The 15945-nt window shown below is 43.1% G+C and overlaps 1 protein-coding gene across 3 annotated transcripts in view; it reads left to right on the top strand.

Annotated features, from left to right (window-relative positions):
- Window positions 1-2897: 2897 nt before the first annotated feature.
- The window catches only part of STON2 (stonin 2), an 86098-nt gene continuing 73050 nt past the window's right edge, over window positions 2898-15945 (top strand). Inside the window, exon 1 of one of the 3 annotated variants that reach the window (XM_068148711.1) lies at window positions 2898-2918. The gene's annotated coding sequence lies outside the window, so the exon portion shown is untranslated. Of the gene's footprint in view, window positions 2919-3169; window positions 3316-15945 lie in introns of those variants that run through there. The other 2 variants (XM_068148709.1, XM_068148710.1) reach the window with 2 other exon arrangements.

The raw sequence follows: 15945 nt of genomic DNA, 5'->3' as shown, positions 1-15945 counted from the left end.
CTGAGAAGAGCCTGGCTCCATCCTCCCAACACTTCCTTTTGCATATTTATAAACATTCATGAGGTCACCTCTCAGTCTCCTTGTTTTAAATGATCCTCACCAACACACATTTTAAAAGGAGGTTGAATACAAGAACTTGAGTGCATTTAATTTGGTGCTAGAACCAGCTTCAGGTTTTCAATCAACCTACAGAGAATAAAGTACTAAAAAAGCAATACATCATATACAAGCCATTTTTAAATTATTTTTTTTCTTTTTAAGGGAACAAACATCCCTTTCCTCAATGTTTAAATGATCTAAAAGCTATCAGTAAGGATGCTTAGGAGTCAAAAGGACAGCAGAGCTGGAAAACATTGCATATTGCTGGTACTTAGTCTTAGTTACAACCTGATTCATGAAATGCCATGCTGCATGCTTTAAGCAATGCAGGACAAGATTAACCACTGCCTCTGTTGCACTGTTCATGTTTCACCAAGCTGGGGACAGGAGTTGATCTGATAGAGGGTAGAGAGGCTTTGCAGAGGGACCTCGACAGGCTGGACAGATGGGCAGAGTCCAACGGCATGAGATTTAATGCATCCAAGTGCCGGGTTCTGCACATTGGCCACAACAACCCCATGCAGTGCTACAGGCTGGGGTCAGAGTGGCTGGAGAGCAGCCAGGCAGAGAGGGACCTGGGGGTGTTGGTTGATGGTAGGATGAACATGAGCCTGCAGTGTGCCCAGGCAGCCAAGAGGGCCAATGGCATCCTGGCCTGCATCAAGAACAGTGTGGCCAGCAAGAGCAGGGAGGTCATTCGCCCCCTATATGCTGCACTGGTTAGGCCACACCTCGAGTACTGTGTCCAGTTCTGGGCCCCTCAGTTTAGGAAGGATGTTGACTTGCTGGAACGAGTCCAGAGAAGGGCAACGAAGTTAGTGAGGGGCTTGGAACACAAGCCCTATGAGGAGAGGCTGAGGGAGCTGGGGCTGCTTAGCCTGGAGAGGAGGAGACTCAGGGGTGACCTTATTGCTCTCTACAACTACCTGAAGGGAGGTTGTAAACAGGCAGAGGTTGGTCTCTTCTCCCAGGCAGCCAGGACCAGAACAAGAGGACACAGTCTCAGGCTGCGCCAGGGGAAGTTCAGGCTGGAGGTCAGGAGGAAGTTTTACACGGAGAGAGTGATTGCCCATTGGAATGGGCTGCCTGGGGAGGTGGTGGAGTCGCCGTCACTGGAGGTGTTCAGGAGGAGACTTGACAGGGTGCTTGGTTACATGGGTTAGTTGATTGGGTGGTGTTGGGTGATAGGTTGGACGTGATGATCTTGAAGGTCTCTTCCAACCTGGTTTATTCTATTCTATTCTATTCTATTCTATGATAGCATTTATAGCTGCTGTTGGGATTGCAGACTCAGTATTGCTGTAAACTTTACTCTGTAATGGCTCATCCCAATGCAGTTATTCAGAAAACAAATTGGGGGGGGGGGGGGGGTAAGGGAGGGGGAAGAACCCGGCTTGCAGATGACCAAAGGAAAGGATTGACAGTCTTGGAGTCTTTCTGTAGTTCAAGATTTCTCCCAGGCCTGTACCTCAGAGGTCAATGATGTTATTCTGGATCCTGGATTTATTAAAGATAGGGGGGAGATAGAGGGAAACAATTGAAAAAGTAATCCATAGTTCTTTTGGCTCATAAAATAATTATGGGAAGACAGACAGCAGTTGTACCTAAGCAGAACTATTCTGTGTCTTTATTGCAGTTGACCTTTGTGCATGTGAACAGGTATGGCTATCGGCATAAATGCATCTTGGCCCATGGGCAGTATATGCAACTAAACAGAATTTTAATGTCTAGTTTTGCTTAGGAAATCAACGTGTCATACTGCTGGTTAAGACTAGGTGCAACCTGCACATACTATATGGAAATGTTTGAGTTGTGTGTTCTCTCCCGACCACCTCCGGATGGCAATTGTGTCAATGTTTTGTGCCAGAGAATAATCTCCACTTGTACAGCAGGACCTTCAGGGGGTTTTTTGTTTGAGTGGTGGTGCACCTTTTAAAAAGTCCCCAGATTAGTATGTACCAATAGTAATAGTGCGCCTCCAGAAACCTTTTTCAAACCTCCTTCCAGGAAAAATCAGGTGTACTATTATGTTACTGGCAAGTACAACATCAGTTACCATGACTGCACTGTTCTCATTTGAGATTTTCCTAGTGTGCTATAAGAGCACTTAAAAAGCCTAGACAAGAGTTGATCTTGAGTTGTTTTGTTTTTACAGTCAGTCACCACTACTAATTAAGGTTGTTAAGATAATGTTTATGCACATGCTAAGGTTATTAACATTTCTTAGCTTTGCAAGGTTCAATTTTCTAGGACACTCTGATGACTTGATGTTTCCTCAGCTCTCCGCAGTCACTCTCTGACTCTGGTAGTGCAGGTGCATGTACACATCTGTGCCCACGTTTCTATGTGTGGCACACGTGTTCGTTTTCCATAACCTGCCTTTCATCAGAAGCCTTGAGATTGTAGTAGTTAGAAATGAAAGCCTCTATGAATACATTTGCAGATGTAAATTGTGATCTGAGACCTTTAAAGATATAAGGCAGAAATAATACTCCTGTTTTATATTATTGTATCCATAATACCAGCTTAAAAACAACTTTGACCACAGACATTACAGGTAACTGCGTTAGTCACAACGAACACGAGGATCTTTGCTATCTGTGAAATTCATCAGGGTCCAACCAAGGAAGGGAGATTCCTCTTCATTTGTATGGGAAGCAGATACACAACTCATCCCTCATAAACAAACACAGTCATATTTAAGTACTTAGACTGCCTCCTGCGTGACCCTGCGCAGTGACACACTTATACTAAACTTTGCCTACGGGGCAGCAGAACGCGCTGACTTCGACTTGCGTTTCAAACCAGGCCATTTTACGGTACTTAACTGGAGTGGGGCACCCAAAACGCTTCTTCCAGCCCTTCGAACGCGACCCTTCTGCAGCCTATGGCAGCAGCTTGCACGGGAACAGGCCGGGCCCCGGAGCCGCCACCGGGCGGGGCGGGCGCCCCCGGGCGGGGCGGGCGCCCCCGGCCAATGCGGCGCCGCGGCCCCCCGCGCTGCTGGGGAGCGCCCAATGGGGGCGGCCCCGCGTTGCAGCTGCCCCGGGGGGCGGGACGGGGCCGTGCCACCGTCTTCGCTCAGCGCGCTGTCCGCCAGCGCAGGCGGCGGCACTGTTGCCTAGGGGAGCGCCTTGGTCGCAGCCGGCAGGTAGGTCCAGGGCGAGGGTGCTCGGAGGCTAGGGGCCGAAGAGCCGGCAGCGAGCGCGGGACGAGGTGAGCTGCTTGCTTGGGGCCACCCGGCGCGACTTGCGCTCTCCCAAGGAAAGGGTGTCCCCGGCTCCGGGTTCGTGGGCAGCGCTAACGCAGGGGCGGGCGGAGGGCATTCAGAAACCGGAGCCGAGGAAACGTAAAGTGAAGGAGCTGAAGCTTCTGGTTTCTCCTTGGTGTTCGGTGCCTCTGCCTTCCTTTCCCGGAGTCTCGGAGTCGGGCCGGCCCCAGCTGCACGCCCTGATCAAGATGAAGTTTTTCCTCCGCGCTCTAGCTATGAGCGGACTGTGGCTCAACCTGTTCCCCCTTGGTCCTTCGCAGCTCTTCGCGATGGTGACCGTTTATAACAAGTAGCCTAGCAACCCCCCCAGCCATCTTCTCCCAAATGGGCGCTCTCCTCTGTTACTTGCAGCCACGCACGCCGTGCTTCTGTCCAAGTGCTAGAAACTTATTAGTCTGTGTCTGCAGAAGGGTTAATGAGCCATTAACAGTAGCATGTGGAAGCTGCTCGTATCCACCTACTCCTCAGCTGCTCTGTGCAATTACTCATGTTTTGTATTTTTCCTTTCTTGAGCCTACTGAACTGTGCTGCTTTTGAAATGTTTTTCTATGGTTAACATACTGCAAGGGAAACAAAAATCTCCACTCGCTTTTGTCGTCTCATTTTCGGTACATTGTGCAAATTACAGGCTAAAAAAGCCTCAGATTACATATTTCCCTGTAAAGTGGAGTTTTGTGTTGACATACAACCAGACAACCCCTCCTCTGCACGTTTGCCTAGTTTGTGTTAAATATCTTTTCTGTGCTGCAGTTCCACTTTTCTATGTTGATTTTTGTTAACTGTATTGCTGACTAATTGCCTGTAATCAGACTCAGCTTTTCTGATGTTTTTTTTTTTTCCTCGTGATTTAATCCTTTTTGAGAATTCACTTCTTTTTTTTTTTTTCAGATAGAAAAATGTTAACAAAAACGCTTGACTAGCTCACGTGTCTTTCACCAGGAATTATCCTTGGAATAACTTTACAGTATTGGTTTGAGGGCATTTTTTTTTTTGTATGGTCAAGGCAAAAAAAGGAAAGAAAAACATGGAAATTTCTTTACTTGTGGATTAGTTATGAATCACTTTTGTCTTCCGTGAAATACGTGTTTTGTAAACTTGCTTGTTTGGGCAAGTCAACTTGAAACCACAGGTTGATTGCAAAATGCCTGTGTTCACTAATGATGGCACCTGACTGCTTTCTTTTTCTCTCTGCTGAGGTGACTGAAACATACTTTGGGTTACATAGACACGTGAGCTTATTTTCCAGATAAACAAGTTTATATTAGTAAACAAAGTTTGTAGTTATCACAAAGAGGTTTAAGGAGCAGTTTCCTTCATCTCCAGCAAGATGTATTACATTGGGTTATGCAACACATGTGATTTTCCTAAATATTTAGTTTCCAAATGGCTGGGTTCTCTCCAAGAATTTTTGGATGACTTTGACTAAAATAAAGTGGTAGTCACTATGAATTTCCTTTATTCTGTTACATCGTGGTTTTGTCAGGTAAATCTTGACCTTTTCTTGGCATAATATTAAAGGCTTTTTGTGGTATTCTCAAATACAAAGCAAGTAGAAATAACTCCAAACTCTAAAGTAGGTCTAGTATACAATTTTCTTTAGATATAGGAGTACAGCTGGCAACTTTGGTGGTTGCTGCTCTTTTCTGGTTGTAGCTGTTAAATGATTTTCAAAATATGATTATCTTGAAGAGCATGACCATTAAACTTTCCAATAAGAGAAAAGATCAGATTTATTATTTGTTTTCATGTGTTGCACTGTATCTTAATTCTGACTAGCTGCCCTCTTCTTGCTATTCAGATCCTTAATTATCATTGAGGAGTTAACAGCATACCTTGGTCTTTAACTTTAACTCTCCTTTACAGGAGTTCCTTGGATCCCTCATTGTATCATTGGTTTCATGAATGCTCAGCTGTGTGGTTTGCTTAGATAATAGTCCAAGGGATGCATGGTGAAAAAGCAACAGCTACATCTCAGTAGTGGCCAAATCCCCATCTCAAATCCTTGTTTGTGCTACCTTGTCAGCTATCTTGTTAGGAACTGGCAGCTGGTATAGTTCCCTGGTTGAGAAACTCAAGATTCTGTGGGGGTGAAAGCCATATTGTGAGTGGGCTAAATACATTATGTTTATAGAATCCATAATTTTCAACTCTCAAGTCTGGCATCAGCAAATTAAGATGAGAAATGGTATTTATATGTGTTACAATTTTTTCAAGATGTTCTGCTTTGCAAGGCTTCTGTTGCCCGTGCTATAAATGTAGTGACTTTTCCAGTCAGTGAGGCAGTTGCCCTGGCGGCATCAGCTGCAAGACCACAGCTTGTGGATTCTCCTGCTCTGACACTTTGCTCCTGGTAATACCCTTTCTTCATGCAGTGTTTCATTCAAGTATTGTGCTTGAGGCTTTATGCAGAGCACCTGTCATGATCTTTGCCAGAAAACTAACAGAGTAAGTGCATTTTGAGTTGTTGTATAGTCATATTCTTAAAAGTGGGATGGAAGTAAAGGTTTTAGCCTCATAAACTTCATGGGCCCTGTGCTCTTTAACATCTTTATTGATGATCTGGATGAGGGCATTGAGTCCATCATCAGTAAATTTGCTGACGACACCAAGCTGGGGGCAGGAGTTGATCTACTGGAGGGTGGAGAGGCTCTGCAGAGGGACCTCGACAGGCTGGACAGATGGGCAGAGTCCAAGGGCATGAGATTTAACGCATCCAAGTGCCGGGTTCTGCACATTGGCCACAACAACCCCATGCAGAGCTACAGGCTGGGGTCAGAGTGGCTGGAGAGCTGCCAGGTAGAGAGTGACCTGGGGGTACTGGTGGATGGTAGGCTGAACATGAGCCTGCAGTGTGCCCAGGCAGCCAAGAGGGCCAATGGCATCCTGGCCTGCATCAAGAACAGTGTGGCCAGCAGGAGCAGGGAGGTCATTCTGGCCCTGTACGCTGCACTGGTTAGGCCACCCCTCGAGTACTGTGTCCAGTTCTGAGCCCCTCAGTTTAGGAAGGATGTTGACTTGCTGGAACGAGTCCAGAGAAGGGCAACGAAGTTAGTGAGGGGCTTGGAACACAAGCCCTATGAGGAGAGGCTGAGAGAGCTGGGGCTGCTTAGCCTGGAGAAGAGGAGACTCAGGGGTGACCTTATTGCTCTCTACAACTACCTGAAGGGAGGTTGTAGACGGGTGGATGTTGGTCTCCTCTCCCAGGCAGCCAGTACCAGAACAAGAGGACACAGTCTCAGGCTGTGCCAGGGGAGGTTTAGGCTGGATGTTAGGAAGAAGTTCTATACAGAGAGAGTGATTGCCTATTGGAATGGGCTGCCCAGGGAGGTAGTGGAGTCACCATCATTGGAGGTGTTCAGGAGGAGACTTGATGGGGTGCTTGGTGCCATGGGTTAGTTGTTTAGGTGGGCTGGATTGGTTGGTGGGTTGGACGCAATGATCTTGAAGGTCTCTTCCAACCTGGTTTATTCTATTCTATTCTGCTAGTTCTTGACCTACATTTCTTTTTGAAAGTTGAGAAACCTTAAAATCTTCTTAGGGAATTAGCTATAGAACTCTGTGGATCCATGTGATGGTCCAATCTTCCAATATAATCTTAGTTGGATGGAAGTAAATTAATCGCCAAAGCTCATTCTGTAGCCATCCAGGAGAGCACTCAGAAGGTAATTCCTGTCTGAATTTTCAGTTGCATTACCAAAAAAAGAAATGTATAAAGTACTCTAATTTATTAATATATTTTATTAGAAGCCTAACCATACTGAATGATTTCTTGAAAGATGGTAAGTTCTGCTGATGGGTCTAATAACCTAGTCAGTAGTCAACCTCAAGGAAGGAATGCCTGTCTTCCTCTGTGGTGGGTATGAGCATGTGTTGTCTTCAGGGCTGTGGCTGTAACTGCACCCTGTTGAATATGGGTCCCAGGAAACATGACCAGAAGCCTTACAGCTCAGCTCTTGTATCTGGAAATATTAGGTGTTAAGACTTTACTCCTTGTAGATGGTGAAAGTTTTGCCAGGACCTTAAAAACAGGGACAGAAATCCATGTGAAGCTGGCTGTACGAGTACAATTGCTTCTCAAGAAGGGATTAAGAATACCCTATTGACTTCCATGACCAATTTTTGCTGCTTTTAATATGCAAATAGGGTGAACAATATGGAAGATCCTGTTTACCTCAAAACTTAGGAGTGTAAAATTTCAGACACTGATATTGAAAAACCTGAGAAAATGCAGTCCTGTGGAGATATTGGAGGACAAACATTAAGGTTCTAGGACTTCCTTCTCTTCTGAAAAACTATGGATGCAGATAGTGCATTAGTTAGAACAGAAATGAACTTTTGAAATTAATGTCCTGATCATCTGCACTTACTGCATTTCAGTTTGCATCTCAGACCATATAAACCAGTTTTGTTTGGGACAAAACTGAGTCAGAACTTCTCCAGGACCTCATTTAATATACTGCAAGTGCTAATGCTAGATCAGTCCTACAGAATGAGATTGGGGATAATTGGAAATAAAAGCTGTAAAACAGTAGTGTGAAAGCTACACTTTTATTGCTAAGAATGTCACCCACCAGCACTACTCCTACCGATAAAATTTTTACACTGCTTGCTAATGTAAACTTGTTACCAATTTTTTTAACTGTAACATAATACTCAATATACATTTACTGAAAAACCACAAGTGAAAACGTAACCATCATAGCTTAATGTAAAAAAAGGTTGAGATTACATCAATGCAGGTGTCCCTTAAAGAACTATAGAAACAAATAGTGCTTTATTAATAGAAAATATTCAAAGGGAGTTGCTTATTGAAATCTATGGATTTCTTAAAAATCAGTTCTGTAGAGATACAGGGAGGTGTAAAAGTAAAGAGCTTTTACTCTCACCAGTCCTGAAAATCCTTTTAATATTTCTGACAGTAAATATTTCCTAAAATGTTGAAAATGTTTTCTCAGGTTTATCAGTCCACAGCAGTGACATGTTGAAAAGTATGTGTAAGATTTTCTTGAAGTTTACATTTTTATTTATTGGAAAATGTCATCTATAGGAATGTCTTGGTTAGAGGTGCCATTACTTCAAACCAGCATTTGGTGATTTCATCTTGTATTACTCAGGGGCATTCATATGAAATGAGAAATAAGAGTAGCAAACCACTGCTGAAGTGCCTCTTCTTCATTCCTTGCAGAATAAGGCAGTTGTTCTGTGTTCAGTACTGGCAAATTGTATGAAGTCATCTGAATATTAAATGTAGGTTTTCAGTTTTATTGCAGGCATTTCCTTCTAGGAAGACAGAACCAAGTGAAAACTCCTAGGGAGGGGGTCCTGAAAGAATAGCTCTAGAAGTAATAAAGGAGGGAACGAAAAGGCATCGTGGGGGAAAAAAATACACGTGTGTGTGTTATCTTTGTGTGTAGTTTATTTAGTTATAGTAATATAAGCTCTGTGTGATGAAGAGCTTGTGCTGTAGAGTTTGGAGAATTACACTCAAGGGAAGAGGGCAGAATCTGCACTAACACAGCATATTACTGAAAGGAGAAATGGAATATTGGTAGGTTATTTTTGGCTGTGATTCAGTTGTCTTAGTTTAGGTGCGAAAAAGATACGCAAAGCCTAAGTTAGCTGCCATAGTCTTTCTAGAGGGGGATTCACCTCATTCAAAAATAGATCAGATGAAGGATCCTCTGGAGGTGTTGTGTTCCTTCTATTGACTATAAACAGTGCATCAGGTGACTTATCTCAGATGTCAGCCTGGATGTCCGGAGTTAAATGAGGTGTGATTCATCATGCTTTATTAAGGAACGGAATATCTCGGCATAATTTCTTCTACTTGAAACAGAGGGCAGAACTGACTGGTATGCTTCAGGATCCTATGAAGGTGCTCTAGTAGTATAAAACTATCCTAGTATTCAAAGAGCAAGCAGTGTGATCCAGAGCTGCGATTCAAAGTGGAGCTCCTGGTCCAAGGGCAGCAGACATTCCCGGTGAGCTGGAGAGAAAGGGTGTCTTTTTACTGGGCTGTTTCTTGTTTCATTATGCTCTTTTAGGCCAAGTTTTAGTTGGCATTTAGAGACATGAATATTTATAGAAACTAATTCTCTCTGTGGGCTCTTGGGTTTGCCAGCTGCAAAATGAAAGAATTATCTTTCATTTACTTTTGAAAATGAGAGTGGGCATATGATACAGTAATTCTGTGCTCTTACTATCTGAACCTGGGGTCTCTTCTGAACAGAAGGTACCATTTTGCAGAACTGCATGGTGGTTATGTGGTTGTGTGGGTGATGGAAATGCATGGGAAAAGCACTACTAAGCATTTTTTAGAAAAAGTATTACTAGCTGCATAACTGAAACTCAAGCTGGTCAAGCTTCACAGCACAAGGCCAGTTTATTTTCTAATAGAGTAGTCTCAATGGAACAGCTGTAGGGAAGAATTTGACCTATGAAGTTTAATAATTAGTTGCTGTTTACTTGCTGGTTGCTGCTGAGGATGGAAACTTGAAACCAGAAATACTCCTTTCTCGCTGATTTTTGCTACGTTGTTTCCAGTTCACCAGGGTCCAGATGTTGACCTGGCTAAAAATTCTATCACGTATATAAAAATTGTATCAGAAACATCAGGTGCATGTTTTTCAGTCTCATTCCAAATTCTAAGGTATGTGAGTTCAGCATGAGGGATAAGAACTCAGCTGCTAGGTGTATGCATTTCTTTGGGAGTATTCATTGACAGAATCTCAAATGTTGCTGAAGAGGATAGAACTGAGGTCCAGATCTGTCCTATGGGCAGATCTGAGCTTTCCTCTCCTTAAAGAACCCTCATCTCTGACTTCTGCAGTTTGATTGTCCAAGTCTCTCTGCATGGAGGCAGCTGTTAGTTCACCACGCTACATGTGTGCTCATAGTTTGGCACCAGTGTTCACTTTTATTCTGGAAAAGACTTCAGATTCTCCCTGTATTTAATCCAGGCCATTGATAGGAATATTCTTGGAGCTAAGATTGATTGAGGGAGGCCACAGACTTTTTGGAACTGCAGCTCCAAACAGCTGCATTAAGCTCTTCTGTGACACTGAAACAGGCACTAACTTTCAAGTGATAGTCCTTTCATTTCAGGAAGTTTGTTTTGAAAGAAACAGTAATTATTCTAATTCTGTTAATGTTCAGTAGTTTGCAGCCTGCTTTTGGTGGTGTCTGTGTGAATTAATTATGCTGGTGTCAAATTTACAGCTCTGCCATAGTGAGTAACTGCTAGTCTTAGTTAACAGAGAGTCCCAGTCCTTTTGTGAGTGTACCTTCATGAAAGAAGCAGGTAAATATCTCAAAAATTTAAAATCTATTTGTCTGGCTCCCAGTTCCAAAACTTACCCACTGGGTAAGGCCATTTTGGCCAAAAGTTAGTTAGACTCTGCTTCCTCAGAGCTCTCAAGAGAGTGCTAATACTGCATTAACATTGCTGTGAGCTGGTATTGCAACATCCAGTGCTGTGCAACTGAGACATACCATGGGATGAGCAGCAGCATAACCATGGTCGCTTAAGGGCAGTGAGGCTGGTGAGAGGCATTGACCACAAGCCCTATGAGGAGAGGCTGAGGGAGCTGGGATTGTTTAGCCTGGAGAAGAGGAGGCTCAGGGGAGACCTCATTGCTGTCTACAACTACCTGAAGGGGGGTTGTAGCCAGGAAGGGGTTGGTCTCTTCTCTCTAGCAACCAGCACCAGAACAAGGGGACACAGTCTCAAGCTATGTCAGGGGAAGTTTAGGCTTGAGGTGAGGAGAAAGTTCTTTACGGAGAGAGTCATTCGTCATTGGAATGGGCTACCCGGGGAAGTGGTGGAGTCACCATCCCTAGAGGTGTTCAAGAGGGAATTGGACGTGGCACTTGGTGCCATGGTCTAGTCATGAGGCCTGTGGTGACAGGTTGGACTTGATGATCTTTGAGGTCTCTTCCAACCTTGGTGATACTGTGATACTGTAAGGCTGTGTGAGGTTGGGTGGGGTGACCTGACTGCATTACTTCCCTTCCCAGAGCAAGCTCAGTAAGCAGGTGTACTGTCAAACATGCAGCTCTACCTAAGAGGGATTGCATAGAGAAGGATATTGAGATTCCAAACCTTTTAATAAAAAATACCCTTGCTGGTATTGAGTGCCCAGCATCCATCTCCATGTCTGCAGTGGTTTATATTGATTTTGCTGTTAAGTGACTGGAGTCTTCATAAAATTCTTTCTGTTTTGTTTTCCTGACTAGACTGCAGAGGCTTGAAAGCAACAATAATCCTGCCTTAAACTTCCGGGTGGGAAGGGAATGGTGGGGTTGGGATTTTTTGGGTGTTTTTTAGTTTTGTGCATGTTTTTTACACTATTGCTCTACTAAAGCATGTAGATGACACGAAAGAGGTCATGCATAAACCAGCCCGCAAAGCCAATCAGATCCTGGGCTGCATCAGGAGAAGTGTGGCTAGCAGGTCGAGGGAGGTGATCCTCCCCCTCTACTCAGCCCTGGTGAGACCCCACCTGGAGTACTGTGTCCAGTTCTGGAGCCCCTATTACAAGAGGGATGTGGAGGTGCTGGAACGTGTCCAGAGAAGGGCCACGAGGATGATCAGAGGGCTGGAGCACCTCTCCTATGAGGACAGACTGAAGGAGTTGGGGCTGTACAGTCTGCAGAAGAGAAGGCTCCGAGGAGACCTAATTGTCGCCTTCCAGTATCTGAAGGGGGCCTACAGGAAGGCTGGGGAAGGACTTCTCAGGATCTCAGGTAGTGATAGGACTAGGGGGAATGGAATGAAGCTGGAGGTGGGGAGATTCAGGCTGGATGTGAGGAGGAGGTTCTTCACCATGAGAGTGGTGAAACCCTGGAATGGGTTGTCCAGGGAGGTGGTCGAGGCCCCGTCCCTGGGGGTGTTTAAGAGCAGGCTGGATGAGGCTCTGTCCAGCCTGATCTAGTGTGGGGTGTCCCTGCCCATGGCAGGGGGGTTGGAACTAGATGATCCTTGTGGTCCCTTCCAACCCTGAATGAAACTATGAAACTATGAAACCTGATACCTTCCTTTAAGGTGAATTGCCTTTGGGTTACACAATGTCTACAGCAGCCACAAATGTAGCATGAATGAAATTATTGTCTAAAAGTTTGGGAGGATACTGCATTGCCCAAGTCCACCTGAGCACTGATCATGACTTCTCATGTGACTTTCATCCTACTCTTCGTTTCTGTATGCATAATTTGAAAGTACAGGCAAGTAGAATGTGCTTCTAGACAGCGTGGCTGGACACCTAGTGCAGTTAAACTTTACATGATTTAATGATAAAACAAATGTCTTCTGTTTGAAAATGAAGATTTAGTTGTCTACAAAGGAGAGAATAGTAGAGTATCTCACCGTAGGGTCTGGTGGCTTTTTGGTTTGGTTTGGTTTTTTCCTTTATTTCCTGTTCCCTTTATTTTAGAGTATTGGTTAGGTGTAGCCAGCTACATTATTCTATGTCCTCAAAACATGAAATTTTGGAAGATCAAATCACAGTCCTATTTTTGTGTGAAAAGGGATTAATTTCTTTTTCATGTACTATGAACAACAGTTTAGTTTTAGATTCCATCTAACATGTGCAAGCACATACAGCACTTGTGTACCACTGGCTCAAGCCACACATATGAGGAGTTGCCATTGCAGAAACTTCATTTTCAGCAATGAAGTTACCCTTTGGTACCACAGGAAAACCATCCTTTGTGTCTGGTTCCCTGTGAACTTCCAGAGATGAGTAAACAATAGTCAGGAAAGAATATTGCTTCTACTGGCATCTTACAAACTCTTCTGTAGGTATGGTCCTGCTGACAGATACTACAAAACATGTTGGTTTCTTCTCCCCTGAAATGTGTTTTGCTTCTACTAACACCACTCATTAGTGTCTTTTAGTAAAAACAAACTAAATAATCAAAACCTCCAGTACACCCAAAACCAAACAACAAAAAATGAAGGATTTTCCCATGACCCCCTGTTCTACATCATGCTAATATACAATACTTTGTTATGTCATGTTTCAACAATTGTCAAGTATAATTAGACACAAATATATTAGACAGTGGTATTGCAAAGGTACTGTTTTATACTATGTGTAAAATTTACTTGGTAAGATCTTTTTTTCTACTTCATCCAAAGTTTTTTGTAACAGTATATAAAATACTAAGTCCCTTTAAATTCAGTCTTTGCTCCAGCATGTGTTGTGTTTTTTTTTCTAGAGCTACTTTTCATTCTCCTGAAACAGGAGTAGTCACACCAAACAAACAGCACCATCAAGTCTAATGGGCCTATATTTAGAGTATCTAAAATAGAGAGTGACAACAGTCATATTCCTGGGTTGCCCTGAAGGGTTACAGTGTCCTGGCATCACACTAGGTTGCATAATCTCAGCTGACTCTGCAGACAGTGGAAACGAGGAAAGACCAGTTGCATCATTCAAAGAATTTTCTGCCAGGGCAGGCTTCTTCCCTGTGATACCTCTTCCAGGGCATTGCTTTCTGTCTTGCTTTAAATAATCAAGCAGGACTTCCTTAAACAGACAGACAGCCTCACATTTTAAGATTGAGTTTATATGTAACCATCAAACAGGATCTCTTATAATGAAAATCTTTTAAAACTCTTTTCCTTGGAAATGTGCAGCTGATATAAGTTATAAAACATGTTACATTGAAGTGCAGTTATATGGAAGTTATTTTTTATATATATATATATATATAGTTAGCTATATGGACATACGGAGAAGACTTGAACAGAAGATGGCTTTCTTGCCCAGTGTTTCCCGTCTCCCTCTGGAACCAACATTAAGCACAGGAAAACTTCTTTGCTTTCTTAGCATCACTTCATTCACAATCTTTATCTTTCTCATGCTTTCACAGTTGGATTCTGTGTTTTTCCCTCCCTCTTGATTTTTTTTCTCCCATTCTGAGGGTACTCACAGCTCAATAGAGGAATGCCTATCCTCTTTATAGGGATGCAGTGTCAAATGAAGCATCTCTGTCTACAGAATCCACTTTCTCCATTGTCTTGAATGTGGCTAGTGTTTAAGGGCTTGATTTTTCTTTCTGTTTTGGGGGGACTGTATTTTTTTTTCTTCCCCCAGCTTTCTTTGTTTAAAATCATCTTAACTGATACCAGTTGATAACATCTAATTATACCTTTGATTTTCAATGAAGTTTTTTTATTTTTCACCTACCTTCTAGCACGAGTTTAACTCTAATTGTGCAATTGAAATCAGTGTCTGTTGTGAGGCACAGGAATAATTACACTGGCTCTCATTTTCCTAATGGAAGCAGAATTTGCTGTACAGTAAATATTGGTAAAGCAGCAGTTTGCTGCAAGGCATGGAGACAATGCTGGAATGTTAGTACCTGGTAGAACAGGATGGCATTTCATACAAGCTAGGATGTGTGTTTACGATAAAAGCATTTACCATCCAATACAATATTCCAGTAGATTTAAGATTGCTTACTTCCCTGTTTCCATTGAAGAAGGATAGATACAGACAGGACTTTGTAATCTGTGTTTACCTGTTGATGGCTGTTTTCAGTGATGTCAGGCTGCAGTGACATAGTGGGTTTGAGGATTATTAATTGTAGAATGCTTTTTACATCAGTGAGATGACTTAAATAACACACCTTGATAAGCATCAGAACAGCAAGTACAATATCTTTTGGAGCCTTTGGTAGCTTGAATACATCTGGCTTACTTGTCTGTACATAGTTTAGACAAGAACATATAAAAGCATTAATATCAGATGTACAAAGCGGGCTGCTAAGAAGGATTCATTCTTTCAGGTTTGAAATAAAAAAATCAATTCCCTCCTCATAATACAGTTGGGAACATCACTTACTGTAGCATTGCATCATGCACTAGCTGTGACTGAGGCAGAGAAAGTCTGATGTGTGAATGGTAAGATGTAGAAGTCTGGGATTGGGATGCTCCTTTGGAGTTCTGTCTTGTGGAGGCTTTGAGAAGACAAAAAAGAGTGGTAAGGACTGTGCACCCACTTTTTCCTAAGGGGATGCTATCAACCTCTCCCCCCTCACTGCATTTCTATTTCTTGTCGCCTGCTGTAATCACCCACAGAATTTCACTGATCTGTAAAAGTAATTCTGAGGTAGTCTAACCCTTGGGAAATCAAATGTTTACATTAGTGGCTGACTTAATTCTTTTTCTCCTATTTGTGCAATACTGACTGGAAAAAAAACTAAATCCCAGATTTTAGAGAGGCAAATGTTCTGCTAAACAAATTGGCATGTTGCCTCTCTCCTGCAAGCTTTTCCCAGTCTAGTTTTGAAGCACTGTTGCTTAGCATTTGACCGATCTTTGCCTCAAATTCTAGTCTGAGTTGGAAGGGTGGCAGTTTGGGAAATTATCTTTCAAGTGTTAATGCAATTGTGTGACTGGAGGCTTCAGTTACACTTTGAATGCATCAAAGTGATGCACCACAGCAAGCTATATTTAGAGTTCTGAAATGCAGATCGCAGTGTGACTGGGGATGTGAACAGTCACTATCAAACATTTTGTCTGTCATGCTCCCTTATTTTCTCCCTGTATATATCTTACCTCTAATTGT

Source organism: Melanerpes formicivorus, unplaced genomic scaffold, assembly GCF_026170545.1.
Source record: "Melanerpes formicivorus ecotype bairdi unplaced genomic scaffold, bMelFor1.0.p_v2 SCAF_17, whole genome shotgun sequence".
Lineage (NCBI taxonomy): Eukaryota > Metazoa > Chordata > Aves > Piciformes > Picidae > Melanerpes > Melanerpes formicivorus.
The sequence above is the reverse complement of the archived record's forward strand: the minus strand, read 5'-3'. Positions and strand labels throughout refer to the sequence as shown.